The sequence below is a fragment of the Petromyzon marinus genome, chromosome 43 (genome assembly GCF_048934315.1).
Source record: "Petromyzon marinus isolate PM22_M1 ecotype Great Lakes invasive population chromosome 43, UKy_Petmar_22M1.pri1.0, whole genome shotgun sequence".
NCBI lineage: Eukaryota > Metazoa > Chordata > Hyperoartia > Petromyzontiformes > Petromyzontidae > Petromyzon > Petromyzon marinus.
This window is the reverse complement of record NC_133709.1, coordinates 15,352,406-15,370,632: the sequence shown is the minus strand read 5'-3', so window position 1 is coordinate 15,370,632 and position 18,227 is coordinate 15,352,406. Positions and strand designations below refer to the sequence as shown.

General features: G+C 47.7%; 1 long non-coding RNA gene across 2 annotated transcripts; it reads left to right on the top strand.

Annotated features, from left to right (window-relative positions):
• The first annotated feature begins 2,406 nt into the window (after window positions 1–2,406).
• Window positions 2,407–8,236, top strand: LOC142930825 (uncharacterized). 2 transcript variants are annotated; one of them, XR_012946800.1, is made up of 3 exons: window positions 2,407–2,776; window positions 3,676–3,736; window positions 4,675–8,236. It is a non-coding gene; the product is annotated as an uncharacterized LOC142930825 (long non-coding RNA). The 2 variants fall into 2 exon arrangements; XR_012946799.1 differs by lacking the exon at window positions 2,407–2,776 and having other exon boundaries at window positions 2,889–3,736.
• Window positions 8,237–18,227: the final 9,991 nt, after the last annotated feature.

Here is an 18,227-nt window from a genome sequence, read left to right as displayed (position 1 = left end):
AGGGCTTCATGTTTTTCAATTCTAGAGAAGGTAGGGAATAACTGGCCGAGAAGACCTGGAGCTTCCTATGGAGTGATAGGCCAGGTAGCTTCCACACAGCATTACGCAGGTAGAGATAATGCCGCTTAACCGATATTTGGTAAGATTAGTGCCAGGTGGAGGGGTTACTTGCCATTCGCACACACTAACCTTGCTACACAACCGAAACAGACTTTTGTGGCAAGTGCTTTTAGTAAGCACTGATGAAACCTGACGAGGCACACACATCCCCTGCTCACACTCACCCCCTACTCACAGGTCAACCTCACCACATTCACCCTCACGCTACACGGCACCTCACACTCATACGTTCTACTATTCATCACACACTACACTAAATACTACACTATATAACATCACACACTACAATATTTACTACACACTACACTGCACTACTCAAACTACTATACACTACTATAGTGTGCAGTACGCCACACATGAAACACAAAGCAAAGTTTCCCCATTTAGCCTTAACAGACTGTAGGGGCAAGTGCTGTTCGCGAGCACCTATGAAGGCCGGCACGGCACACGAGGGGGTTGATGGCCAACACCACGCCCGGCCGCCTTTGTCTCCCTAGTGACAGTGTTTACACATCGCACCAGGTACTCATTTGAGGCTGAGTCGACCTCGGGGAGGCCCGGGACCGGTTCAAATAATCGTCACCGGTGTTGGCTGTGAGCGGGAATCGAACCCGGGTCGCCAGGTTCAAAGCACAGCGCGCTAACCGCTACACTACCGCTCCCCCAAATGAAACACACACACATAAACACAAACACATGAATACACACCCACATCGTGATGGACCTCCCATAGCTCATCTTGCATTGCGCTGCGGTGGCTAGGAGATGTTAACTCCCTCGCCTGGTGTGCAGGAGGTCGTGGGTTCGATTCTGACCCTGACGCCTGCTGCTGTATATTTGGAGTTTAAATGTTCTCCCCATGGTCGCAGTAGGTTTTTGTTTTTCGGACCCTCCAGTTTTTCCCTCCACATTTAGAAACATGCCCTTTGATTATTTGATTCCCTATACATTTCCACGTGATAAGCCACTTTGTTGAGCTATCATTTGTGGCCAGATCACTTCTGAAAATAATCTACATCGCTCAGTGGGGCCTTACTTAGTAAAATAACAGTAGTTCAATTTTGATTTAAAGCCTTCGTGACTGCAGGGATTCATATTCTTGGTTCTTTCGGTATCTGTTTCTGGTGTGGAACAATCAGTTTCAGTGTTTCTTATTGTTTTATATTTTTATTATTTCATTGTTTCCCTTCTACGCGACTTTACCGAAAGAACCAAGAAAATAACAGTAGTTCAGTTTACCTTCCAGAGTCTGTCCCTGATCTCGGTTCATAGGCCTCCCATCTGGGGAATGACGATGGAGGTCAGGACAGCCACCTAGGCTGGCGTGGTGGTGGAGGCCATCTCAGCTTAAATGAGCGGCACTCAAGCACTCTCTTGCTGGCTCTCAAGGAAGCTGTCTCTGGTGTGGACCAATCAGGTTCAAAGACGACGCTTATATTACCGGAGCGTGTTTTTGTTTGCATGTTCCCCACAAGCACTGTGTGCGTGTAGTCAATGCAAACAGGATTCCTTGCAACAGGTTTCAGTTTGGTGTTTTAACATCTTAACACCTGTACCAACGTGACTTTACCGAAAGAACCAAAGAGTATGGATTCCTGCAGTCACGAAAGCTTCAAATCAATCGTAACACCTGTTTCATTGCCAGAAAGGGTAAAACCAATTATTATATTCGCCTTTTAGCGTCCTCTGGTCTCACACCGTTTTGAGACGAGGCTCAAAAAGGTGTCTCTGGTGTGGAACAATCAGTTTCAGAGTGTTTTTTTATTTGCATTCTGACCACAAGCATTGTGGTTAATGCAGATATGATTCCTTGTAAAAGGTCTCAGTTTCGGTGGTTTAACATCTTAACACAGCTGTTTTGTTGCCAGAAAAAAGGGGAAAAACCGATGATCAATTATGTTCTTCTCACGAGAAATGTTCTCGCACGCACGCTTGCTATCACCAGCATGTTAAAGCCCCGTCGTTGACAGACCACATCCTCCTGCCACCAACACGTGGTGCACAAATATAAGCCCCACGAAGTAGTTGACCATCGCCTTATCACACTGACGAAACGCCACTGCGCCTCAGCTGTATTTTCGATATCTCCTGGGTCTAAACGTTTTAAAAGTTGACGAACCAACTCGGCCCACTTTCCCTGGTTGCGCGCAGGTAGAGTATCGATGAAATCGGCCGCTCTTCCATTTAAATGCAGCACCCATTAATTTTGGTAGTCGGGGTAACATTACCATAGAGCAGAGGTGGGGAACCCTTTTCCTGCCAAGGGCCATTTGGATATTTATAACATCATTATATCAATTATATTTATGTTGCTATGAAAAAAGCGCCTAGATTTATTGAATTTCGACTCGTGCAGTTGCCTTGGCAGGGCCAGACCAAATGATTTTGCGGGCCTCAGACGGCTCGCGGGCCGGGCGCTCCCCGCCCCTGCCATAGAGGAACTGAGGCATGTTGTCTGGTCATTTATTTTGTTATTTATTTTCTCCACACTTGGGTTAACGATTATTTTCACCATAATGTTCATTATCTCTGCTTCCTTAGCTTTGCACCCCACTCCCCATCCTGCAACACTTATTCTGTTTATCTCTTCCTCCCGCAATGCCTCTCTGTGGCTAAGCTACACAATCCGGCCGTCCATAAGCATGCCAGCTATCAGGTAAAGCACGCACGCATGGCCCTATGCCCCCCCCCCCCCCCCCGCATGTCCTGGCATGCCCTGGTACTTGCATCCTAATAATTCTGAAGGCGTGTTTGAAGGTGCATGTATATATGTGTAAAGCTCCCTCGCATTGTTCCATTTTCTAGATTATTGATTTCACGAGAGCGTATTTACAAGGCGAGAGTACGACTAGCATGTTTCACAAGGCTATGACTATCTGCAGCCCCGGGGGGTTTCCCACTGGGTTAATCTCGAGAAGTCCTCGATGGTTTCCACCATGTAGATCTCGGACAGTCAGCCCCACTGTCGTCCACCTGCAGTCGCCCTTCAGTCCCCGAGGGAGCGCCCCAATCGCGGGCCTCGCTCCCCCTTATATACCCGCTCGGCCACACCCTGGTCACTTGCAGCACTTTCCCCCCGAAGATTGTTCCAGCAGACTCCACCGTCCTCTATTTCCCTTCTCGAACCTTCCCTCGTACAGTTCCCTGCACCTGTTTCCACCGATCTCCACCGATCCTACTATAATCCTTGCCATGTACAGTACCCTACATATATGTGTGTGTGTGTGTGGCAAACGGTAGTGTAGTGGTGAGGGCACTGCACTATAAACCCGGCGACCAGAGTTCGATTCCTACTCGCGGCCAACATCAGTGACGAACATCTTAACCGGTCCTGGGCCTCCCCGAGATCAACTCAGCCTGAAATAAGTATTTGGAGCAGTGTGTAAACATTACCACTGGTGAAACAAAGGCAGTCAGGCAATGGTAGAGAGTCAGCCCTGCCAATCAGGATTTGAACTTGTGACCTTCCGATTGTGAGCCTCTCATACTACCACTGAGCCACCTGCCTGGGAGAATAAAGCAGGGTGTTGACTGAATTCCTCTGTGTCCTGTTAGGAACTCGCCAACATTCAAGTCACTGGAGGAGAAGGTGGAGAGTACGGTGTCAGCAATCAAGGTGAGACTGTGGAAGGTGTGTGTAAGAGGGTGATATTCGATGACTGGTAATCTATGGGGAGCGGTTAGTGGGAGTGTAGCGGTTAGCACTACGCTGCGCTATGAACCCGGCGGCCCGAGTTCGATTCCCGCTCACCGTCACGACCAGTGACGGATATCTGCACCCTTCCTGGGCCTCCCCTAGGTCGACTCGGCCTCAAATGAGTACCCAGTGCAGTGTGCCGTAAACATCGCCACTGGGGAGACAAAGGCAGTCGGGCGTGGTGTTGGTCACCCACCCCCTCGTGTGCCGTGCCGTCCTTCATAGGTGCTAGCTAACAGCACTTGCCCCAACAGCCTGTCAAGGCTATATATGGGGGATCTTTGTCTTTGGTGTGTGAGGACATGCTCCTCCACGTTCCTGGGATTATTGCACTAATATGTAAACAGACAAACAAGTGTTTATTGCCCATGTATCTCGTGTCCTGTGTATTCGCCATTTGCTCGGAGTAGAATGTGAGATGTAAAAAAGGTATGTTCGCAAAGGTGTTTGTCAAGGCTGTAGTTTGTCTTCTGCTTGATTTAGTATTCAGGTCATTGTGCCCTTCCGAAATAAATAGATTCTAAAAATCTAAAATGTACTACACTTGGAGTATGGAGGTGTATTGGCTAGGACTGGCTGCAACCGTACTTTTGTTGGGTGTCTTCGGTGTTGTGGCTGGGCACTATTTTTGTAGTTCTGGAAGGTATCTGCCGTTTATATTAATATTTTATTTATCTAATGAATGGTTGATATGTTATACACAATGATAGAAGCCAAATTTATCGTCCAGATTCTTAGATGTCTCACTCTGGTCATCTTGCCCATAGTAGTAGCAATGTCATTGCCTATAATGACATCTCGATCTTGATTATGTTTCATGTTCAACGTGTCTCCTCTCTCGCATCCTGTACACACAGGCTCGGGTGAGCCGCAGTTCAAGCCGCAGTGGCAGCATCTCAGAGGGCCTTGGGGCCACTGATATCATTCAAGAGGCGGAGGAAGCGGAGGAGGAGGGTCTGAAGCTCCCCGTGGTGCCAGTAGGAACTGGGGGACCTGGTGCCACTGATAGAACAGTGGAAAATGTGCCACTGTAACTGGGCCATCTGGGCTAGCTTTGCTCACTGCTGTGTAGAACACACAACCACCGCCAACACAGTGTAGGCTTTCGCATGCCAATGTTAACCAGTGCCATCCATAAAACCACTATCCCGTGAACTTAACTCTTTGATTCCTCCTGCCATGTTGAAAACTCCACACAGGGTTCAACCACCGCACTGTAGATCACAACACCACACCCACTCGCAAACCTAACCACCCACTGATTCACCCTCTCACTCATCCAGTGTCTCACTCACCCATCCACTCTGTTACCCACCCAATCCACCTGCCCAAACCAACCCACCCACCCATCAAAAATTACCCACTCAAAAAACCGACCCATAAAAGCCCATCAGCATATAATAACACACCCACCAACCCAACTACTGAACCAAACCAACTAACTAACCAACCACGCAAACCAACCCACCCACACCAACCCACTCACCCAAACCAACCCACCCACCCAAACCAACCAACCCAAACCAACCCACCCACCCAAACCTTTCCCCGCACCTCCAATGAGCACGGTTGGCTATGAACGGTGCAAAAGAAGTTCAAGATACATACAACTCACCCAAACTAAGCAAGCAACCAACCCACCCACTCATCCACCCACCCAAACCAACCCATCCACACCAACCCACCCACACCAACCCACCCACTCAAACCAACCCACCCACCCACCGACCCAAACCAACCCACCCAAACCAGCCCACCCATCAACCACACTTCTCTTTCTGCTTCATCCCTAGTGAGGTTTGACATTGGAATTTCTTCCTATTTATTTTTCCAAGCTTTAATAATCACCATGCTCAATTCAAGAAAGTCTTAACTGGTATCTATTACAACTCTTGATCGTGCTCTTTATTTCTTTCCGCATGATGTTTTGGGCATTTGGGTCTGTGCTCAGTAACTTTGTTCACCCATCATTCCAGTGCCTTGTACCTCACCTGCATATCTCTGTCCTTTCCACATGTGCCCGCATCATTCAAGCTCTGCAATTGCCATAATATTCAAATATCAAGCTTATTTTCTTCAACCAGGTGAGACCATAAAGAGAAAAGTCTCATTTGCAAGAGCGACTTACCTGGGTCGCCAAATTGACAAAAGCAAAAACATAAAAGAAAGTACACCAATGAAACTAATAGACATCAGAGCAAAACAATCATTTATTTTACCAGGTATGGCCCACTGAGCTATGTAGCTCTTTTTCAGCAGCAACCTGGCCACATGATAGTTCAACCACGTGGCTTGTCACGTGAAAATCTATAGTAGCCTAATACTCTAAACGCACGTTGATTCTAAATGTGGAGGGAAAAACCGAAGGACCCAGAGAAAAATCCACGCGACCTCGGGGAGAACACGCAAACACAGACATACAGGGGTCAGGGTCGGGATCGAACCCACGGCCTCCTGTATACCAGGTGAGGTTGTTAACATATCGCAACCTTGTATCGTGAAATATAGAAATCATAGAATATATATAGAAATCATCGCAAAAACAAAAACCTAACCAACCATTCACCCGCTCGCTTCACTGCAGGTTACAACATTTCTCCTTCTTCCCTCGCACTGCTCCACTTTGGAATCTTCCCCTTGTCCCTCTTCCCAACGTCATCTCACCTCATCTTGTTCCTGGGGCCCTACAGTCAAGTCAACCGGAATGTTCCCGATCTCATTGGAGCTCGGAAGCAAAGCGGAATGGAGCCTGGAATAGTGCTCGGATGGGTGACCACCATACACATGCATGCATACGTGTGTGGTAGGTAGCAAAGGGGCAGTCCAGCAAACCACATTGTTGGACTCTCCCTCTCTGCTCCCAAGTAAATGCTCCCCGTCTTCACTGACCCCCACTGACCACTGTGGTGAGGTATGGTGAAAGAACCACAGGACTTTATAGATGCTACATCTATCACTTATGTTTCCCATCGGGCAACATTGGTTCCCTAAATGCGTTCAAAGGTACCTAACTAAGCTCACCTAAACTAACTAAAACGGCATTTAAAACTCCCTAACCAACACGGTGAAAATTTCTAACAAAATAGATTATCAGGCAAAATTCCTCCTTCCCGTATACGTCCCTCCACGTCAACATAAAGGTATTTCATAGCTCGCATCAGCCTCGTCGCCTTCTTGGAATGCATACATTTAAGCGGCATTGGTTCAATTTATAGGGTCTCATCAGCAAGTCAGGCTTGCTTGCTTGAATCAACGCGAGTGAACTACTAGTTGTGTACAGGCACAGGCTCTGTCTCTTAGATATCGGTCCTACTTCTGGTTCTTTTCATTATTTACCATCCGATTTTGACACGAAGGAAGAGAAATGCGTTTCCAGTGGATCATTTGGTTATCCCATCACTCCATCTCACTGGTGGATGTCTTCACGGATACGTTCCATTCCCTTGACTGCCCACTTATTGTTCGTCACCGTGGCCCGTGCTGCCAGCCACGATGTGCCCTGCGCAAAGCCTACTTAATACTGAAGCGTCTCAATAACATCATCTAATATTCTCTAATCCAATTTGCTCCTTTCCCTGTTTCTCATTGTGATTGCCAGCATGCATCTCCCCGTGCTTCTTTGCACAATTTTAAGCAGTTTAGATTCCTGAGGTGTTTCTGACGCATATCGTGGCAGGGAGTATGCACAGATTGCAAAACATTCCCGTCGAGGCACATTGCTGTTGTTTTTATTATTATCGAGTTCAGCCTTCCTAGAACACTTAGACCTGCTCTTGCCCTTCACTTTATTTGATCTGTTTTTTTATCCGGGTCTGCCTTAAATGTTTGTTTCAGGCACACGTGGAAAATATCCCCAAAGCTACAAACGTACATGTTACATTTATTCGTTATGTTTCCAATGGTTTGAAAGTTGTTTTGCCTAACTGCATTTCAAGCTATGTAACCCAGCTACCTAACTAAGCTACCTAAGAGGCCTAACCTAAACGACCTAAAGTTACCTTTTGCAACTCCATAACCAGATAAGATTTTGTTTTAATAAGATAAATTAGTGGACAATACACCTCCATCACGTATCTCTCCCTCCACGTGAAAGCATCAAAGTAATTACACAATCCATGAACTACACGTCCCTTCTGGGATTGAATTTCATTGCAGCATTGGTTTAATGTAAGCACATTTTGGACCGGTTTTACATTGAACGTCTCATCGGCAGAGTCGGGCTTGCTCGAAGCAATGCTGAGGATCTGCTATGTGTTTATATGCAAGCGTGACTGGTAATGAGAGACTGAACGTGGAAATCAGTGCAGAGTTTTGCGTGCGTTGAAACCAATCCTGCTGAAATGCATGCCATCCCAGAAGGCTGTGTGACTGATGGGATGTTAAAAAATAAAACCTCATGTGGAGGTACAGATATGGAAAGGAGGCATCTTTGTCTGATTATTTGTCTTGACATTATTTAGGGGACGGTTTAAGAGGCCAAGGTTGTTGATGATTTCATGTTGCTAAGCCCCAGCAATTGTGTAGGACATTGACGCTATGTAACGCTACTGCAACTGTAATGGACTGATACTGCATGGGTCATGTATGGATATTATTGTGCGCTAATGCTATAGATAGATGAACTATAATTTTGGTAGAACATTACATATTAACACTGATAGGATTAACACTGCTATGGGTTTACTGTGTACTAACACTCCAATATGGTTCTGTATTATGTATGTTTATTGTGTTTCAACGTGCCTGTAGAATGATTGTGTATTAATACAGTACTTGTACGAGGTAAACTCTGATAGGGCTAATGTAAATGCTGCAGGGTTGTTATTAACTGCCATGATATGATGCCCATTCATACTTGCTGCATACACATTGCATAAAGGTTGTAATATAGCAATGTGAAAAACGTATGAGTTATAGTATAAATACCAGTCATCTCAGTTTGATGCATACTCCTTTATAAGGTTGTTGAATGGTAACCGGTAAAGCGGTAAATGCTGTCAGAATCAATTACCACTTCCAAAAGTCAGGAGCCATGAATTGATTCCAGTGGCATATTCACAGTGAACGCTCCGTTTGGTACATGTGAATGTACATGTGGTACATGTGGTACATGTGGTACATGTGAATGTACATGTGGTACATGTGAATGTACGCGTGGTACATGTGGTACATGTGAACGTACATGTGGTACATGTGAACGTACATGTGGTACATGTGAACGTAAATGTGGTACATGTGAATGTACATGTGGTACATGTGAACGTACATGTGGTACATGTGAACGTACATGTGGTACATGTGAACGTACAAAACGGAACGGTGGTGGACCAAAGTCACCTCGAGGTGCATTTGTCAAATGTTTCGGTGAACAGGTAAAGGTGCGGCGGCCCTGCACTTGCTCGCTTACTCCGCCGCTGCTGACGACAGGGCCTCCACTGAGAGAGCTCTGGAGGGTATTTTTGCTCCACTCTTGCAGATAGTTTTGGAAGCGGTGGGCACGCCCCAACTTGATCCCATCAAAGGTGATCTGCCCATTGTGGACCCATTGTGGAGGCGCCACTGTGGTGAGAGGGTGCCACGGTGGCTGGGAGATGTTTACTACCTCGCCTGGTATGCAGGAGGTCGTGGGTTTGATCCCGACCGTAACACCTGCTGTATATTTGGAGTTTGCATGTTCTCCCCGTGGTCGCGTGGATTTTTTTTCTGGGTCCTCAGGTTTTTTCCTTAAAATTTAGAAACATGCTTTTCGAGTCATTTGGCCGCTATAAATTTCCACGTGATAAGCCACGTGCGATGTAAGAAACTGGCCCCGTTGCTTCAAATGCCGCGCTGGGAAATGAAATTGGAGACCTCTGGGTTACAAGTTCACTGTGGTAACCGTTACACCACAGCAGCTTCCTTTAATTTTCTGCTCTAAAGGTAAAACTTTTGTGTTGCTGGACATTCTATATGTGTAGTGAACCAGTTTACCAAATATTTTTTTACTGCTTTTTAAAGCGGTTACCTGCAACACAAAAGACTTTAAACAACCCTAGCTCTATTCAAGCAGTAGTCTGATTCATAATATCGTATTTCATTTGGCTTTTGTTGAGGTGTCATTTTAAATCATAGTTATGCAATGCCCATTGGTTGTGTACGGGGCCACCTTTACATTTCACTCAATGCTGTATTTTTTAGTGAACGTTGACGTGCCAGGCTGACCAAAAACTATTTTAAAATAAACACATTCATGGGTATCAGTTTGTGTGTGGTGTTATGATCTGTGTTTGCCTATGGGGAGCAGTAGTGTAGCGGTTTGCGTGCTGCGCTACGAACTTGGTGACCCGAGTTCGATTCCCGCTCACGGACACCACCAGTGACGATGATCTCAACCGGTCCTGGGCCTCTCCTAGGCCGACTCAGCCTCAAATAACTACCTGGTGTGGTGTGTAAAATATTGCCACTAGGGAAACAAAGGCGGTCGGGCGTGGTGTTGGCCACCCACCCCCTTGTGTGCCGTGCCAGCCTTCATAGATGCTCGCAAACAGCACTTGCCCTAACAGTCTGTTCACGCTATACGGGGCATCTTTGTTTTGTGTATGTCTATGCACGCGGGGACGGGGAAAACAGCGAGTTCGACAATAATTTTTAAATCAGTAGAAATAGTTTTCCATATAACACAACACGAAGCATGAATTATCGCCGTTGTAGAAAATACACCAATTCGTTATGTAGCGAAATGGGACAAAAGTACAATTACAATAAAAATCACAACTATAACCATGAGATTCAAACCATGAGATTCAAATTGTGAGTTCATCGACTTACAAATGGCACCTGACGCTTTGACAGTCGTGGTAACTCCATGTGAAAGCCGACAATGTATTCAGCGAATGCTGTTACACGTGACGACACAGACAGTTTCAGTTTTCAGTTTCATTTATTTGGTATAGCCCTGTGAGCCATTCGGCTCTTGAATCGGGTGCAACCACAACAAACAAAAACATGAACAAGAAAACATCTTAAAGTGACTACGCGCAACAGATATAAATCCAGGAAGAAGCAGCAAAGTCTTCCAGAAAAAGCACCGAATATCAATGCTTAGCGCGACCCCATAAAACGCTGACTCGTGATCGCGTTCTTTGTCCCGTGCTTTCAGGTGAGAACAGGCGGCGGTGCTGGCTGAAGAAACGGACCTGCCACAATTATTTGCTCAGCCAATGAGAGTGGCGTATGCTGAGCTAACCAAACCCCACCCCCCACGATTCAATTACCACCATTCGTTGTCAAATTAAAAATAATAATAAAACGTGCCCCCAAATATGATGACAGTGTTTAGCCGGGCGAGTTCTCATGAGACCGGGAGAGAGTCCCAGGCTCCACCTGGAAGAAACCTCACCACGGACATTTTGAGTGAGGGCAGCATCGCGAACACCCGGATTGGGAGCAGCTCCAACCTCGTCTTCCTCCCGCTGCTGAGTACAGCACATAATGATGAAGTTGTAATAAATTATAATGTTTTATTTATTACATTATATCTACCAACTGTATTATTAGCGCTATACTCGAAGCCCTCATATGTTCCTCATACGAAAAAAATCACGCTGTCAGGAACACATCCCCATATATGCAATGGTATAATGACCCCTTTTAGCGCCGATTCCATTAGCGCTCACTTTTCCAAGAACCAATCTCGAGCGCTAAGCGAGGTCTGGCTGTACACAGATGCACGCTGTTGTGGGTATACCATTGAACGTTAGTTGAGTATAATAATGCATTGGATGTGGTTGCACCTCTGATTAACATGGTTGGCCATGGACGGTGTGAAAGAAGTTCAGCATACATAACGTGTTGATTGTTATATAAAAGTGTGTTAATTGAAAGGAACTGGTCTCCACAGACATGTCTAATTTGAATTGAGAGCAATGGAACAATGAGAACCCTGTAGGAAGGCGTTGAGGTTGGCTCACAATGTGCCGGAGACATCCCTGACTCCAGATCCTCATGATACTAATCAGCTGGGCCGCATCAAGCGCACAACGCGAGAACAAGCTTCAGTAACCTTTGCCTGCACAAAAGGAGGACAGATTGGTGGCCAAGCTGTAGAGGTCCCAATTACATTGGCACGCTTTTCATTGCCTCACAAGAGAGAGAGAGTGGCGCTTCTCTCCCATGAGAAGGGCCAGATAATAAATGGCAGAAAAAAATGTGGATGCGTTGGTCAATTCATGATGTGAGTGTATCCACACGTGCCACCGCTAAACTGTGGGCAGACCAACGGTGCATTATGTAAGTTGAACTTCTTTCGCACCCTGTGTAGCCAACCGTGGTAATTGGAGGTGCGGTGGACAGGGCAACAACCATAATACAAATAGCAAGTTCTAAAGAAGAATGAGTTTTCAATGTAGATGTAAAAGTGCACGGCCCCAGTGGCTTCGGCATTGTGTGGTCCACGTGGGCACGAGCACGATAGCTCGTGCCATTGGGAAGCCGGCCCCATCGCCACGTGACCCGGGCCTTACGCCATCAAGATGAAGAGCCACCAGTGAACGTGGAGTGGAGAAGCAGCAGAAGAGGAGTAGGTGGTCTCACACAGCTCTCATACGTTGAGAGCGACAAGCTACAGAGGGAGCTTCAGGAGTTCAGAAGCTGGAGTCAAACAGCAGTTGAGCTGTTTAAAGGGGCCGTCCATATATGACGTCACGCACCTGGTGGGGGGGGGGGGGGTCAGACATTTGTGACGGTGTGTGACGAGGGGGGGGGGGTTTGGGAAATGTGACGTCACATCAGAATGCGCAACTTTAAATAAATATAGACAACACGTTCTACTTAATTAAAAATACTTTTTAAGTCATGTTTTCTCCTACAACATCGGAGTGCAGCGGCACATTAAATACGCACTACAATGACAATAGTTTAAAGCGATTTGAAGCACGTTTTATATTTTTTTGGGGGGGGCAGAGCTTTGTGACGTCATATTTGAGGGGGGGGTCTGACTTTTCGTGACGCCGTGTGACGAGAGGGGGGGGGGGTCAAAATCGTCCAAAATCGCGTGACGTCATTTATGGACGGCCCCAATGAAGGCCTCTGACGATTATTGCCGTTGTTGAGTGACCAGGAGAGACAAGTGGGACTCGAGGTGAACATCCACACGGAGGAGAGAAAAAACCGCCTGCAGTGAGCTGCACCAATCACAGTCACGAGCCGTAACACGGGCTAAACAGTGACTTTGTTATAACTACAGGTCCGTGCACTATCATGCTGGCGAAGATATCTATCCGTGTCTCACCTGATGGACAGAGTGAGTGCTGTCACTGTAGACACCCAGGAGGAGATCGTGCGTTCCTGCACTTGGGCAGAGTTCGTGCGCTGACAGCACCGCTGCCGCAGGGATGACCGGTGTCACGACGGCATCATCCCTGCGTCGTTCGTAAAGCCCCCAGCTGCCACTGTCGCCTTGTGGCTGCGTCGCCGCGGTATCACGCTGCTAACGTCGATCAGCACCGGAGGAGGAGGAGGAGGCATCGCGCGCAACAGAAGTCGCCTGCTCATCGACTGCCACTAAGGATCCCGGACTCTGTTTAAAGTCCATTCATCGATAAGTACCACGACTTCTCCGTGGCTGCGGTAACAAGGCCCTTGTTAATTTTGAGTCGTGCATTCATCCCCTCTGCTACTTCTTACTATATCGGGTTGTTTTATGTTGACTGCTTTTGCATGCAGACAATTGGACGTAATATGAGTATCTTTGTAACGGTATTATGATGTTGTAGCAAACATTGGTTGCATATTAATGATCGACGTTCTGGCTTTTAAGAAAGAAAGGACTTGCCTCCATTGGAGTCCTGTTTCCATGCGTGTGGTCGCTTGCGATTGCGGGTGTGTGGACTACAAGGGAGGGAATTGTGTGAGGTCCAAGATGGACCAACCATCACAGCCACGTGTCGGGAAGATTCACCGAACTGCTTCGAGGACTTTAGTGGGCAAACAAGGCAACGTATGGCCAGATAGGAGAGTTTCAGCCCTGCAAAATGAAAAGATGCTTGGAATCAATATCGAGATTGGGTTAGACTTTTATTGTGAAATCAGTGGGTACTGAGGACTAAGATGAGGAACGTGTGAGGAACTTGTCAAGTCGGTGCATACCGATTCCAGTCCAGTACCATCGGTAACTTGTCCGCTGCCACAAAACTCCGTCATCGTTATTGAAAAGCGGATGAGAGCATCGCAGATTGTATCGCAGAGTCACGCCGTTTGTCAACACGCTGGCATTGTGGTGATTTCCGTCCCCAATATGCTTATGGAGCACGTTTAGTGAGTTGTCAAGGGGTCTGACTTTGTCACAAATGTCACCGTGACATCCGGCACCGGTCTCCCCACCATCATCTCGCCCCTGCGGCTGAATGTGAAAAAAGAAAGATCGGGAACAAAACTTGAGGTGAACGTGGGGGCTCAGCCAAGTTGATGCCCCACGATCAACCTGGTGGTCACTTCGTGTTCGATGAATCGGACCGTCGATGGCTCAGTGACTACTTGGTGAGTGGGGACGCGGAGGGTTAGCAAGATAAAACGTCAGATAAAATGGTCATGCTACCAAGTGTCAGTGTGTAGTGTTACCATCCTAGCTCAATCGTGTTTCTAAATAAAATGTGTATCGAAATAAAATTTGATTTCAATGGTTTGATACCTGAATGGACACCCTGTATGTTGACCATAACTCACACATCAGCGGATGTGCCCATGCAGAGACCTACAGACAGACTCATATGGAGACCTATTGACACAAATATCCATGATAGACTCACAAAGATACCCATAGACTCACCTAGAGACATTTAGACTCGCACAGAGAAACATAAACTCATGAAGATGCTCACACAGAGACCCATAGACTCACAGAAACATCGATAGACTCACACAGAGACCCAAAACCTCTCTGCCCCTCTTCAAGTCCAGACTCAAGGCCTTAATTTTACCATCCACGTATGACTGCCTATTTATCTTTATTAAGTAATAATGATGTTCACTGTGCACAGCATCAGACTTTGTATGATCAGGTTTCTGGCCTTTAAAAGCGTCTTTTTCGGAGTTTAACTCTACTGATCAAATCTGGATTTGAATTAACGATGTCAATTTTTTTCCCAGATGATGGTATTAGATGTGTTTAAGGTGACACGAAAACACCTGACAAGTAGATCCACCGTGAGAAGGAGCGACCCTCTCCCTCCTGAAACCCAAAAAGCCGCAAGACTCACCTTACAGCTACAGACCAGTGTCCCTCTTGTCCTCCCTCCCCAAGCTAAAGGAACGAACCATTGCTTGCCAGACTTTCCCCCATTATCGACCCCCAACTGCCTCCCGATCAAGCCGAATTTCGAACTGGTTGTAGGCTGCTGCTGACAATAAATCGTTGCCTTCAAAGATGCCTGGTTTACAGCTTAAATAGAAAATCGGGGCAGCAACGGTCGATCTCTCTGCTGCCTGTTACACTTGTAAAGACCACTTGGACGCACTTGTCTTGAGATGCTTTTCTTTATTAAGGAGTCACGTGCTCGCACTCGGACAGATGGAGACCCCCACTGCAAAAGCCCCGAGTCTCCCGCGCATCTCCCTTTTCTACGGTCCGAGGCCACGCCCCCAGTCTCGAACCTTCCCTTTGGCCATCACAAATGAGACCTCAACCCAAGTGTCTTATCATCGTGTGGACATTCATAGAAGCCACATCATCTCTGTACTGCACTTTGATTCAACGTGTTTCTTATAGACAACACCGCACTATGGGGATAATCGGAATCCCGTATGACCAGATGGTCAAATATTCAGCAGGAAGATTGTTGCAACATCAGCTTTGAGAGAAACGTCAATCAAACACCAACGCACACACACACAGATGCACACACGGACACCTCATGACGCACCCCATACATTGCCATCTACGCGGCTTGTTCAATCCACTGCTGGATGAACGCCTCTCACGCACCGTGTGGGTGTGGCTGTGTGACCATACCTCGTCACGCCGGCCACGCGTGGATGAATCAACTGCTGGATGAGGGCCTACCCCTAAATGAAGCGATGAAGACCACTTGTGTTGTCATGGAAACGTCGTGGGTTTTTTGCTTTTATTATTTTCAATTGAGAATTTTTATTTTTAACATTTTTAAAATTTAATTTGAATTTATTGTCATTTTATTCTTATTTTTTAATCTTCGTGACTTTACCGAAAGAACCAAGAATATGAAGATGTGGATGATGATGATGTAGATGATGATGTGGATGATGATCATGTGAATGATGATGATTAAGTGACTGATGCTGATGTCCTCACCCTGCACGTGTTCCCCACTCCACGTTTTCTTCGCCTTCTGCCGCTCAGAGTCTCACCCCAAGCTCGCCTCGCTCTCCCCTCGCTTCTTCTTCTTCACTCTCGAGGCCTCTCGTTCCAACCTCGCCACGCGTCCTCTGAGCCCCCGATCCACGTCGATTTGGGTCGCAGCTGCTGAGCGGAGAGGCCCAAAACGCCGAGCGACCAACAACTCAAGAGCACTGCTCAAGATCCCTCTGCGTGTGTGTGGTTGGGTTCGGCCAAGTGGTCATTTTAGGTCGTGATTCGTGTCGGGGTTAAGCGGTCGCGTTGACCACCGTCACTCACGGGGTAGTGGACCCCCCGTGAGTGACCAACCGTCACTCACGGGGGGGGGGGGGGGTGGCACTAGCCACTCCCCCCTCGTGCCCCCACGAGCCCCTCCCCCCTCGTGCCCCCCACGTGCCTCTCGCGTCTCCAACGTCGTAACGATGACGAGGGACCACGTGCCGAGTTTGAATGTCGCCAATATGATGATCGTGGTCGTTGTCAAGGTGACACAATGGTCACGTGAGGCCCGTAACGGTCACAGAACTCCAGCACGGCGAGAAGACCAGACGTGTTTGTGTGATTCTGCGTCGTCCCTGCTCTCTTTAACGTGAACAGCGGCGACACTTTCAACAAGCTGAGAATCCCATCGACCGATTATGCCAGGAGAGCTTCTCCAAGGTGAGCGTCGGACTTTTAAAGGGAAATTATCAACATTTTTACCCCAAAAATGTGGATTTTTTCCCTGCACACGAACACACTCACAACACATATGAGATAGGCGGTAAAGTATTGTAGTGTGTACAATCTGGAAACTACCCACATGCCAAATTATAAGTTTGTTCCATGTTGGGAATTATGCTAAACATATTGAACAGATACATATTCACAAATTTCCCTTTTATATATAGAGAGATGAGGGAACACGGTCGTGAATGTGTTTATTCGTCCATATTTGGTCAGAAGACGCCGTGATAATAAATCTACACCACGTCAACAGCACCGCTGCGAAGAGAAACAAATACAATAGATGGGGCTGTTGAAGTCGGGCCATGACCCACGTCCACCTGCACCTATGGAGGCCGCAGTGTCGCTATCGACACGGAGAGTGCCGAGTGGTTGTGTTCTGGTCCAACCTGTTCACCACTGCCGACGCAGCAGCACCACCCGTATGGTTTAATTGCGTGATTGGTCGCTTTAAATAACTAATATCATGATAAATAGTCACTCAAGAGGCCCGAAACGCCGAGCGGCCAGCAACTAACAGCAACTTCTAAAGATCGCTCTGCGTGTGTGTGGTTGGGTTCGGCCAAGTGGTCATTTTAGGTCGTGATTCGTGTCGGGGTTAAGCGGTCGCGTTGACCACCATCACTCACGGGGTAGTGGACCCCCCGTGAGTGACCAACCGTCACTCACGGGGGGGGGGGGGCAAAGGACCCCCCGTGAGTGACCAACCGTCACTCACGGGGGGGGGGGGGGCAAAGGACCCCCCGTGAGTTATCAACCGTCACTCACGGGGGGGGGAGGGCAAAGGACCCCCCGTGAGTTACCAACCGTCACTCACGGGGGGGGGGGGCAAAGGACCCCCCGTGAGTGACCAACCGTCACTCACGGAGGGGGGGCAAAGGACCCCCCGTGAGTGACCAACCGTCACTCACGGGGGGGGGCAAAGGACCCCCTGTGAGTGACCAATCGTCACTCACGGGGGGGGGCAAAGGACCCCCTGTGAGTGACCAACCGTCACCCACGGGGGGGGGCAAAGGACCCCCCGTGAGTGACCAATCGTCACTCACGGGGGGGGGGGCAAAGGACCCCCTGTGAGTGACCAATCGTCACTCACGGGGGGGGGCAAAGGACCCCCTGTGAGTGACCAACCGTCACCCACGGGGGGGGGGCAAAGGACCCCCCGTGAGTTACCAAACGTCACTCACCAATTCAAGATCATGAACTTCAATCTTCGTGGAAAAATCCGATGAGCTATGAAGCTCTTTTTGTACAAATGTCCAGTAGAGACGGGTTCAGAAAGTTGCACCAATATCAAAAAAACGATACACATGAAAAGTATAAGAGAGGTAAGCAAAT